The 12,149-nt window shown below is 38.4% G+C and overlaps 1 pseudogene; it reads left to right on the forward strand.

The window, feature by feature from the left end:
• The first annotated feature begins 8,291 nt into the window (after nt 1-8,291).
• Nucleotides 8,292-11,470, forward strand: LOC143689876 (RE1-silencing transcription factor pseudogene; annotated as a pseudogene).
• The last annotated feature ends 679 nt before the right edge of the window (nt 11,471-12,149 follow it).

Raw genomic sequence — 12,149 nt, forward strand, 5'->3', positions numbered from 1 at the left:
CTACTAGTGAGCATTCATTTAATAAGCGTTTATTAAGCTATTAGTGTCAGCCAGACATTGTGTTAGGCATTTTGAACATTAAAGCTTTGAATGAATTAACTCGTATCTTTATTAGTCATAATATATTACATCATTTATTGGCAATCATGTCAACTCTCAGATTCTGGCTCAGCTGCCCTGTTTTGGCCTTGATCGTTTATCATCAGCTCTCACTTGCTTTAAAATTCTGTTACTAACAAAAGCTGTGAATTCTCTGTCCAATGTGCTCAAATGACCAATTCCTGAGACACCAGGGTTTCAAAAAGAGAAAAAATTATTGCTAGGCATAAAGCAGGAGATCAGATGGCCTATTGGCTCAAAAATATGTCTGCCCAAACTGCAGTAATTCTGATAATTTTATAGTATTAAAAGATGGGCAGGTTTTAGGATAATGAGCATAATGGCTCCAGATAATGTAATTAAAGGTGATCTAATTATTGAGCATGCACAGATGGATTATATGCTTAGTCACAGAACATATGTGAGAAAACTACATTACTCTAATATATCAGAAAGTAAAAAATAATAGCTATATAGCCACTCAGTAATCATAATCATCCCTTAAATCTTAACTTCTTAGTTACAACTCTACTGTTCTCATTTCATTTGCTATTACTGACCCTTGGTTTACAAATCAATTGCCTACTTTAACCTTTCACTTCCAGTTTTCAACTCATACATAGTATTTGGATAGCAAAGGAATATGTTTCTATACACACAAAACCGCAGAAAAGAAGAGATGAGAGGGAGATAATCTTAGCAAAGTGCCTTTGAAGAAACAACATGATGCTAGTAATTAAGAATAATTCTCACTTAAAATTTTGGAATTTTCATTATTCCATAATTAATTTTCTTCAGAAATATAGGTTGCATCAAATCAACTTCTATGCTAACAAGTCATAGCTAAGTCTAAAATATTAGCTGTTTAACCATAAGCATAAAATAAAATAAAATAACTCGACTTCCGGAGAAGATGGCGGCTTAGTAAGACGCGCGGGTCTTGGTTCCTCCTCCAGAACAGCTACTAGGGAGGTGGAAACGATACAGGACAGCTCCCGGAGCCATGACAGAGACCAAGAGGACAGCATACCCCATTCTGGAACAGCTGACTGGCTGGGAAAACCCGCTCCAGTGAGATCGCCGAGGGGCGCGGGCTTCCCTGGGCCGGGGCGGCAGGCGGCAGGCGGCCGGAGTCCCTCCCTCCCTCCTTCCCAGGCCGGCTGGGAGAATTGGACAGGCGACCCCCTCAGGCCACGATGGCTGGAGCCCGCCCCCCAACATGCGGCCCCCCGGACTAGCTGGGAGAATTGGATCGGAGATCCCCAAGCCGCGGAGAACGGCGACCGGGATCCCTTCCAAACACGTGGCTTCCCGGTCCGGCTGGGAACGGTGGATAGACACTCCCCCAAGCCGCGGCGGCTGACGCCCCCCCACCACGCTTGGTGCCCTGGGCCAGCAGGGAAATTTGTACGGGCGCTCCCCCAAGCCGCGGAGGCTGGCGACCCCCACCTACAGCGAGAGTTTTCCAAAGTTAAAGGAGCCAGAGCTCCTTTTACTGGTGGGACCCGCAGACAGATGAGCGCCACGAGCGCCACCTACTGGGCATGATTAGAAAAACAGCCCAGAGATTTCACAGAAAAATCTTTCAACCTGCTGGGTCTCACACCCAGGGAAATCTGATTAAAAGCCCAGATGCCAGCAGAAGATAATGGATCACGCTCAGAAAACTGAAGATATGGCCCAGTCAAAGGAACAAACCAAGAGTTCAAATGAGATACAGGAGCTGAGACAACTAATGCTGAATATACGAACAGAAATGGAAAATCTCTTCAAAAGCCAAATTGATAAATTGAGGGAGGACATGAAGAAGACATGGGCTGAACAAAAAGAAGAAATAGAAAAACTGAAAAAACAAATCACAGAACTTATGGGAGTGAAGGACAAAGAAGAAAAACTGGAAAAAACAATGGATACCTACAATGGTAGATTTAAAGAGACAGAAGCTACAATTAGTGAATTGGAGGATGGAACATCTGAATTCCAAAAAGAAACAGAAACTATAGGGAAAAGAATGGAAAAATTTGAACAGGGGATCAGCGAACTCAAGGACAATATGAACCGCACAAATATACGTGTTGTGGGTGTCCCAGAAGGAGAAGAGAAGGGAAAAGGAGGAGAAAAACTAATGGAAGAAATTATCACTGAAAATTTCCCAACTCTTATGAAAGACCTAAGATTATAGATCCAAGAAGTGCAGCGCACCCCAAAGAGAATAAACCCAAATAGGCATTCTCCAAGACACTTACTAGTCAGAATGTCAGAGGTCAAAGAGAAAGAGAGGATCTTGAAAGCAGCAAGAGAAAACATTCCATCACATACAAGGGAAACCTAATAAGACTATGTGTGGATTTCTCAGCAGAAACCATGGAAGCAAGAAGACAGTGGGATGATATATTTAAATTACTAAAAGAGAAAAACTGCCAACCAAGACTCCTATATCCAGCAAAATTGTACTTCAAAAATGAGGGAGAAATTAAAACATTTATAGAAAAAAAGTCACTGAGAGAATTTGTGACCAAGAGACCAGCTCTGCAAGAAATACTAAAGGGAGCACTAGAGTCATTTATGAAAAGACAGAAGAGAGAGGTATGGAGAAGAGTGTAGAAAGAAGGAAAATCAGATATGATATATATAATACAAAAGGCAAAATTGTAGAGGAAAATATTATCCAAAGAGTAATAACACTAAATGTTAATGGACTGAATTCCCCAATCAAAAGACATACACTGGCAGAATGGATTAAAAAACAGGATCCTTCTATATGCTGTCTACAGGAAACACATCTTAGACCCAAAGATAAACATAGGTTGAAAGTGAAAGGTTGGGAAAAGATATTTCATGCAAATAACAACCAGAAAAGAGCAGGAGTGGCTATACTAATATCCAACAAGTTAGACTTCAAATGTAAAACAGTTAAAAGAGACAAAGAAGGACACTATCTACTAATAAAAGGAACAATTAAACAAGAAGACATAACAATCATAAATATTTATGCGTCAAACCAGAATGCCCCAAAATACGTGAGGAATACACTGCAAACACTGAAAAGGGAAACAGACACATATTCCATAATAGTTGGAGACTTCAATTCCCCACTCTCATCAATGGACAGAACATCTAGACAGAGGATCAATAAAGAAATAGAGAATCTGAATATTACTATAAATATAAATGAGCTAGACTAAACAGACATTTATAGGATATTACATCCCACAACAGCAGGATACACCTTTTTCTCAAGTGCTCATGGATCATTCTCAGAGATAGACCATATGCTGGGTCACAAAGCAAGTCTTAACAAATTTAAAAAGATTGAAATCATACACAACACTTTCTCAGATCCTAAAGGAATGAAGTTGGAAATCAATAATAGACGGAGTGCCAGAAAATCACAAATATGTGGAGGCTCAACAACACACTCTTAAACAACGAGTGGGTCAAAGAAGAAATTGCAAGAGAAATTAGTAAATACCTCGAGGCAAATGAAAACGAAAACACAACATATCAAAACCTATGGGACACAGCAAAGGCAGTGCTAAGTGGGAAATTTATTGCCGTAAATCCCTGTATCAGAAAAGAAGAAAAGGCAAAAATTCAGGAATTAACTGTCTACTTGGAAAAACTGGAGAAAGAAAAGTAAACTAACCCCAAAGCAAGCAAAAGGAAAGAAACAACAAAGATTAGAGCAGAAATAAATGAAACTGAAAACATGAAAACAATAGAGAAAATCAATAAGACCAGAAGTTGGTTCTATGAGAAAATCAATAAGATTGATGGGCCCTTAGCAAGATTGACAAAAAGAAGAAGAGAGAGGATGCAAATAAATAAGATCAGAAATGGAAGAGGAGACATAACCACTGACCTCACAGAAATAAAGGAGGCAATAACAGGATACTATGAACAACTTTACACTAATAAATAAAACAATTTAGATTAAATGGACGGGTTCCTGGAAAGACATGAACAACCAACTTTGACTCAAGAAGAAATAGATGACCTCAACAAACCAATGACAAGTAAAGAAATTGAATCAGTTATTCAAAAGCTTCCTAAAAAGAAAATTCCAGGACCAAACGGCTTCACATGTGAATTCTATCAAACATTCCAGAAAGAATTAGTACCAACTCTCCTCAAACTCTTCAAAAAAATCGAAGCGGAGGGAAAACTACCTAATTCATTCTATGAAGCCAACATCACCCTCATACCAAAACCAGGCAAAGATATTACAAAAAAAGAAAACTACAGGCCAATCTCTCTAATGAATATAGATGCAAAAATCCTCAACAAAATTCTAGCAAATTGAATCCAACAACACATTAAAAGAATTATACATCATGACCAAGTAGGATTCATCACAGGTATGCAAGGATGGTTCAACATAAGAAAATCAATTAATGTCATACACCATATCAACAAATCAAAGCAGAAAAATCACATGATCATCTCAATTGATGCAGAGAAGGCATTTGACAAGATTCAACATCCTTTCCTGTTGAAAACACTTCAAAAGATAGGAATACAAGGGAACTTCCTTAAAATGATAGAGGGAATATATGAAAAACCCACAGCTAATATCATCCTCAATGGGGAAAAATGGAAAACTTTCCACCTAAGATCAGGAACAAGACAAGGATGTCCACTATCACCACTATTATTCACCATCGTGTTGGAGGTTCTAGCTAGAGCAATTAGACAAGAAAAAGAAATACAAGGCATCAAAATTGGAAAGGAAGAAGTAAAACTATCACTGTTTGCAGATGATATGATACTATACGTCGAAAACCCGGAAAAATCCACAACAAAACTACTAGAGCTAATAAATGAGTACAGCAAAGTAGCAGGTTACAAGATCAACATTCAAAAATCTGTAGCATTTCTATACACTAGTAATGAACAAGCTGAGGGGGAAATCAAGAAACGAATCCCATTTACAATTGCAACTAAAAGAATAAAATACCTAGGAATAAATTTAACTAAAGAGACAAAAAACCTATACAAAGAAAATTACAAAAAACTGTTAAAAGAAATCACAGAAGACCTAAATAGATGGAAGGGCATACCGTGTTCATGAATTGGAAGACTAAATATAGTTAAGATGTCAATCCTACTTAAATTGATTTACAGATTCAATGCAATACCAATCAAAATCCCAACAACTTATTTTTCAGAAATAGAAAAACCAATAAGCAAATTTATCTGGAAGGGCAGGGTGCCCCGAATTGCTAAAAGTATCTTGAGGAAAAAAAACGAAGCTGGAGGTCTCACGGTGCCAGACTTTAAGGCATATTATGAAGGCACAGTGGTCAAAACAGCATGGTATTGGCATAAAGATAGATATATCGACCAATGGAATCGAATAGAGTGCTCAGATATAGACCCTCTCATCTATGGACATTTGATCTTTGATAAGGCAGTCAAGCCAACTCACCTGGGACAGAACAGTCTCTTCAATAAATGGTGCCTAGAGAACTGGATATCCATATGCAAAAGAATGAAAGAAGACCCGTATCTCACACCCTATACAAAAGTTAACTCAAAATGGATCAAAGATCTAAACATTAGGTCTAAGACCATAAAACAGTTAGAGGAAAATGTAGGGAGATATTTTATGAAACTTACAATTGGAGGCGGTTTTATGGACCTTAAACCTAAAGCAAGAGCACTGAAGAAGGAAATAAATAAATGGGAACTCCTCAAAATTAAACACTTCTGTGCATCAAAGAACTTCATCAAGAAAGTAGAAAGACAGCCTACACAATGGGAGACAATATTTGGAAATGACATATCAGATAAAGGTCTAGTATCCAGAATTTATAAAGAGATTGTCCAACTCAACAACAAAAAGACAGCCAACCCAATTACAAAATGGGAAAAAGACTTGAACAGACACCTCTCAGAAGAGGAAATACAAATGGCCAAAAGGCACATGAAGAGATGCTCAATATCCCTGGCATTTAGAGAAATGCAAATCAAAACCACAATGAGATATCATCTCACACCCACCAGAATGGCCGTTATCAACAAAACAGAAAATGACAAGTGCTGGAGAGGATATGGAGAAAGAGGCACACTTATCCACTGTTGGTGGGAATGTCAAATGGTGCAACCACTGTGGAAGGCAGTTTGGCGGTTCCTCAAAAAACTGAATATAGAATTGCCATACGACCCAGCAATACCATTGCTAGGTATCTACTCAAAGGACTTAAGGGCAAAGACACAAACGGACATTTGCACACCAATGTTTATAGCAGCGTTATTTACAATTGCAAAGAGATGGAAACAGCCAAAATGTCCATCAACAGACGAGTGGCTAAACAAACTGTGGTATATACATACGATGGAATATTATGCAGCTTTAAGACAGACTAAACTTATGAAGCATGTAATAACATGGATGGACCTAGAGAACATTATGCTGAGTGAGTCTAGCCAAAAACTAAAGGACAAATACTGTATGGTCCCACTGATGTGAACCGACATTCGAGAATAAACTTGGAATATGTCATTGGTAACAGAGACCAGCAGGAGTTAGAAACAGGGTAAGAGAATGGGTAATTGGAGCTGAAGGGATACAGACTGTGCAACAGGACTAGATACAAAAACTCAAAAATGGACAGCACAATAATACCTAATTGTAAAGTAATCATGTTAAAACCCTGAATGAAGCTGCATCTGAGTTATAGGTTTTTTTTTTTGTTTGTCTGTTTGTTTGTTTGTTTGTGTCTTTTTTTTCTATTATTATTATTTTTATTTTTTCACTATATTAACATTCTATATCTTTTTCTGTTATTTTGCTAGTTATTTTCCTAAATCGATGCAAATGTACTAAGAAGTGATGATCATGCATCTATGTGATGATGTTAGGAATTGCTGATTGCATATGTAGAATGGAATGATTTCTAAATGTTGTGTTAATTTCTTTTTTCTTTAATTAATAAATAAATAAAATAAAATAACTCAATCGAATACCTGTGGTACAATCTTGAAAATAAGATTACAAATAAAATTCAACAGTGTTAAAATAAATGCATTTCAAACTAACTGCATTTTTTATGACTTCAGCTTTAGAGGAAACAAAGGGCAAGAAAATAACTGTAATGTTTTTTTAGAACAAGCATTTCTGGGACTATAGCAGTGTCATTAGAGTCAGCCCAGTTTTTTTCCCATATTAAGAACTGGTGCTTAGAAGAGCCACCCTAATACAATCTTCAGTTATCGGAAATCTCTCTCTTTCAATCACTTACTGTATGATTTATTTATCTAATGATTACTCAGATTACCATATCAGTGATAAGGAGTTCATCTTCTGAGAATGGCCAGTCTTTTCCCATGCACAAAAACATGGTAGAAAGGAGACTTAATTCTTCTGATGCAGATTTAAGAATTAATTAGATTTTGAGAAAATGGCCAAATGCCTATGTCAGTTAGGAATGCCCTTGGTAGCAGTAGTACATAAGAATTCGTGTAACACATTGGACTTTTGGGCTATGCTTGGATGACTTTCCGGACAGGAATGTTAAAATTACTTTAGAAGGGGTGGTGGTAGAGATTCAGGGAAATTAGGAAAGTCCATGTGTGGGTAAATACTGAGTAGTTTGGGCTGTTAAGCTCTGGGAAAGTTTTTGTGGTCAATTCCATTTCTGGGTTGGCTTTTTGATTCCAACTTTTTATGGTCCATATTATCAAACATGTTTGTATTTATAAACTTGGGTGAAGTGGATTACTATTTTTGGGGGGGGGTATATGGTCCAGGAATTGAACCCGGGTCTCCTGCATGGAAGGCTAGCATTCTACCACTGAACCACCCATTCACCCTTTTTGTTTTTTCTGTTTTTTTTTAATAACAGCATTTTTTTTTTTTTACAAGGGCAGGCTCCAGGAATTGAACTTGAGTCTCCGGCATGGTGGACAAGAATTCTGCCACTGAGCCACCATTGCACTGCCTATGGATTACTTTTTTGTAATTGGGGTTTAACTTTATTTTGTAGTGCTACCTGTCACATTGCTTCTTCTAACATATAAGAAAGCATTTCATTTGAGAACAGCACCTTTTAAATTTGAAAGTAGCATAGTCAAGACCATTTAAAAAGCCAACATGTTTTCAAGAAGTAATCTTGTTCTGGCGTCCACTAGGCAAATAGGCCAAGTTGAGCGCAATGCAAAAAATGTTGTTGATTGTTAATAATACAGGTATGGCCATACAGGTAACAGGCCAGTCTTCTGGAAGAGGCCCACTGTGCCAACATTGGCCTGCCCTTGCCTGATAATATGTATGACTTGCATGACCTCTCAAAAACTGAACTGGCTGCCTCTCACCTTATCATGATGGCAAATGTGGTCTTGAGTTTGGAAGTAAATGGCGGTTGCTGTGATTACCTACTTGGTGAAGAAAGACAGATGGCAGAATTGATGCCTGTTGTGGATAACTACTTTTCAGATAGTGATGGAGAAGGATTTGAAGAGCCTCCTGAAATAAAAGATGAACCTAATGAAATGGAAAACATGGAACTGGGAAATTTGGAACTCAGTTTTATAGTACCAGAGCCTGTGTTTGCAGTATCAGCTGCCTCAGAAATTTATAGCTCAAAGAAAGATATTTCTACTGAAACACCTGGAGCAGAGGACAATTGCAAGAACTTGAAGAGAAAACCCTTTCACTGTAAGCCATGTCAGTAAGAAGCAGAATCTGAAGAACAATTTATCTATCATATTAGAGCTTATGGCACCAAGACTTTTTTTTTTTTTTTTTTGTGGGAGAAAGTACAGAGAAGCAAGCAAAAGACAGGGAATCTGGTTCTTCCACTGCAGTAGAGGGATATTTCTCCAAAGGCCCCATTCGCTGTGACCACTGTGACTACAATACAAACCCAGATGATCGCTATATTGCACATATGAAACAACACACCATATGCTGTTGCGGGGATAATGAGCAAGTCTACATGTGCATTACTTGCACATATTTCACAGTAAACAAGTGTCATAAGAGGAAACTCTTGAGAATCCATACTCCTGGGAAAGTATGCACATGGGGAAAATGCAACTATTTTTTTCAGATAGCAAAAACAATTATGTTCAGCATGTTCAAACTCACACAGAAGAACACCCATATAAATGTAAACTTTGTCCTTAACCGAGTTCTTGGAAGACTCATCTAACTAGATATATGCATACTCATTCAGGTGAGAAGCCAGTTAAATGTGATCAGTGCAGTTATGTGGCCTCTAATCAACATGAAATAACCCACCATGCAAGACAGGTTCACAATGGACCTAAACTGTCCACACCATGACTACAAAACAACAGATAGAAGTAAATTAAAAAAACATGTAGAGCTGCATGCTAGTCCACAGCAGTTCAATCGCCCTGTTTGTGACTACGCAGCTTCCAAAACTATAATCTGTCATATCATTTCAAATCTAAGCATCCTACTTGTCCTAATAAAACAATGGATATTTTATAAGTGCAATTTATAAAAATCAAAAAGTAAGGAGGCTGACTTGCCTGACAACAATATTACCAAGGATAAAACAGAAGCACAGCACGCAAAAATAAAGGGAGATTTAAAAAGAGAAAAAAAAAAAAGGGAGATGTGGCTGGGAAGAAAAATGAGAAGACTGTAAAAGTAGAGAAAAAATAATAATGTTACAAAAGAGAAAAAGCCTGTAGTAATGCCCCAGTAGTTCAAATGACTACTAGAACTTGCAAATCTGTAACCGAGCTTAAAGAGATGGATGTACATGCAAGAATAAATCCTGTAAAACTAAAAAAAGGGAAAAGGAGATGGAAGCTGATGCCTGTTCCTTTAATGATCCTGTGCCTGATGAAGAACCTGTGACAAAAAGAAAAAGTTAGAAAGTAGATCCAAAAACTATCAGGAAGTACCCAAAGGTGATGGCAAAGTGGAGGAGAATAAAAAGCATAATACCTGCATGAAAAAAAGTACAAAGAAGAAAACTGAAAAATAAATCAAGGAAAAAAGGCAACAAGACTTCTTTGATAGCTCCTGCTCAGAAGGGATCTGCTCAGATGGAGCTGCTTTACCTAGAGTCTGCTCAGAGGGGACCTATGTCAGGGGAGCCTCCTCCCACGGGGTCTGCTCGGATGGGCTCTCCTCCCACCGGGTCTGCTCGGATGGGCTCTCCTCCCACGGGGTCTGCTCGGATGGGCTCTCCTCCCACCGGGTCTGCTCGGATGGGCTCTCCTCCCACCGGGTCTGCTCGGATGGGCTCTCCTCCCACCGGGTCTGCTCGGATGGGCTCTCCTCCCACGGGGTCTGCTCGGATGGGCTCTCCTCCCACCGGGTCTGCTCGGATGGGCTCTCCTCCCACGGGGTCTGCTCGGATGGGCTCTCCTCCCACGGGGTCTGCTCGGATGGAATCTCCTCCCATGGAGCTTCCTCCTCAGATGGAGTTGAACCCCAGAAGCTCTTCTTGTTCAAAAAGTTGGAAAAGTCTGGGAGGTAGGGTGAAATGGCACGGAAGGAATAAGTACTTACTGAAGTTGGCTTAGTACCTGTTAACAGAGATGGAAACTCTGTTGGATGGTTCTAAAGGAAACTACTTGTGCACAGGCTCTCCTACCACCACCGCCAAAGGAAAACTTACAAGAAGAGGAATCAAAAGACCAAAAATTATGCTCGGAAGTAGAAGAGGCAGATAAGAGTATAGCTGGTCTTGTTGCTTGTACTGAGGAATCTAACGATATTTCATCCTCTGAACAAAACTTGGAGAATATGTCAGACTGTCAAATTTTTGATGTTAAACGTCAAGCAGACGCTGTGCTTTGTGAAATGGAAACTAACCCGATGAGAAATGGAAACTAACACTGATCGGAAAGCAATAGAGAATCTTGCCAGTAAAGACCCAGCAGTTGCAGAACTGATTTCCCCACTGCTTCTTTCCCCACCAATAGAAAAAAGAGAAACAGTGTTCAAAAATGCTCTGGCATCACCTTGTGTTATCACAGCAGTGAACGAGTCTCAGGAAATGGATGGAGATGAGGGTGTCCACAGTTACGGCGGAAGTAACCTAAGTGACAACATGTCAGAGGGTAGTGATGATTCTGGATTGAAGGGGCTCAGGCAGTTCCATAAGAAACTAGTAGAAAAAAAAAAAAAAAGTCTCTGCAGTCAAAGTGGCTGGGGAGATTTTGTTTGTAATTTTTTGCGATTGATCTTTTTTTTTCAATTAATTTTTTTGCGATCAATCTTTTTTTTTCAATTATTATTATTATTTTTTATCGATCTTTTACAAAGGAAAAAGCTTACAACAAACACCTCAATCACCTCTTGGTTAATGGATATTTCCTTGAAAAAGCAGCTAAAGGGCAGGAGTACTTAAAGCTTGGACAAGGCCACACTCTTACTTTGTAAGATCTGTTACATTTTATTTTCATTTACAGTAGTAGATAATATTTATTTTTGAGAATGCTTTAATTAGTGTCATGTTGATTTTTCAGTGGTGCTGTTTTCCTTATAACTTTTTGTGAACCATTTGATTGTGGTAGAACTTAGCAAATCGAAGAGAGTTAGTGTACTTAACCAGCTAGGAAAACTACATCTGTAAATTTATACATTTAATTGAAATGAGAAACCCAAGATGGTCTAATAGCAGTCTGTTTTGTCCAGCCACAATTTGTGAGTTTTTTCACTATTTCTATTTTCTTGTTTTACTTTAGTTTATTCTTAGTTCTTTTTTTAGCTCTATAAAAATTAGCATACTTAACAGCAAATTACTTGAAGACTTTACCTGCTTTATATAAAATTAGTGGGTACATGGGTAGTTCAGTGGTTAGAATGCCCGCCCTCCATGTGGGAGACTTGGGTTTGATTCCTGGACCATGCATTCCCCTCCCCCAATATATGTATATAAAATTAGCACCTTAACTTTTTTTAGAGATGAGAAGAACATTTAAATTGAAGAAAAATTTTCCCAACGTTGGATAGTGTATTAGTCCAGGTATTTACTTCCTGAGGTTTGATCAGTATTTCTTTGTATATGTTAGTCATCGTAGAAACTGATTTTTGTGTGTTTTATTTTTTGGTGCTTTTA

The sequence above is a fragment of the Tamandua tetradactyla genome, chromosome 7 (assembly GCF_023851605.1).
Source record: "Tamandua tetradactyla isolate mTamTet1 chromosome 7, mTamTet1.pri, whole genome shotgun sequence".
NCBI classification, from domain to species: domain Eukaryota; kingdom Metazoa; phylum Chordata; class Mammalia; order Pilosa; family Myrmecophagidae; genus Tamandua; species Tamandua tetradactyla.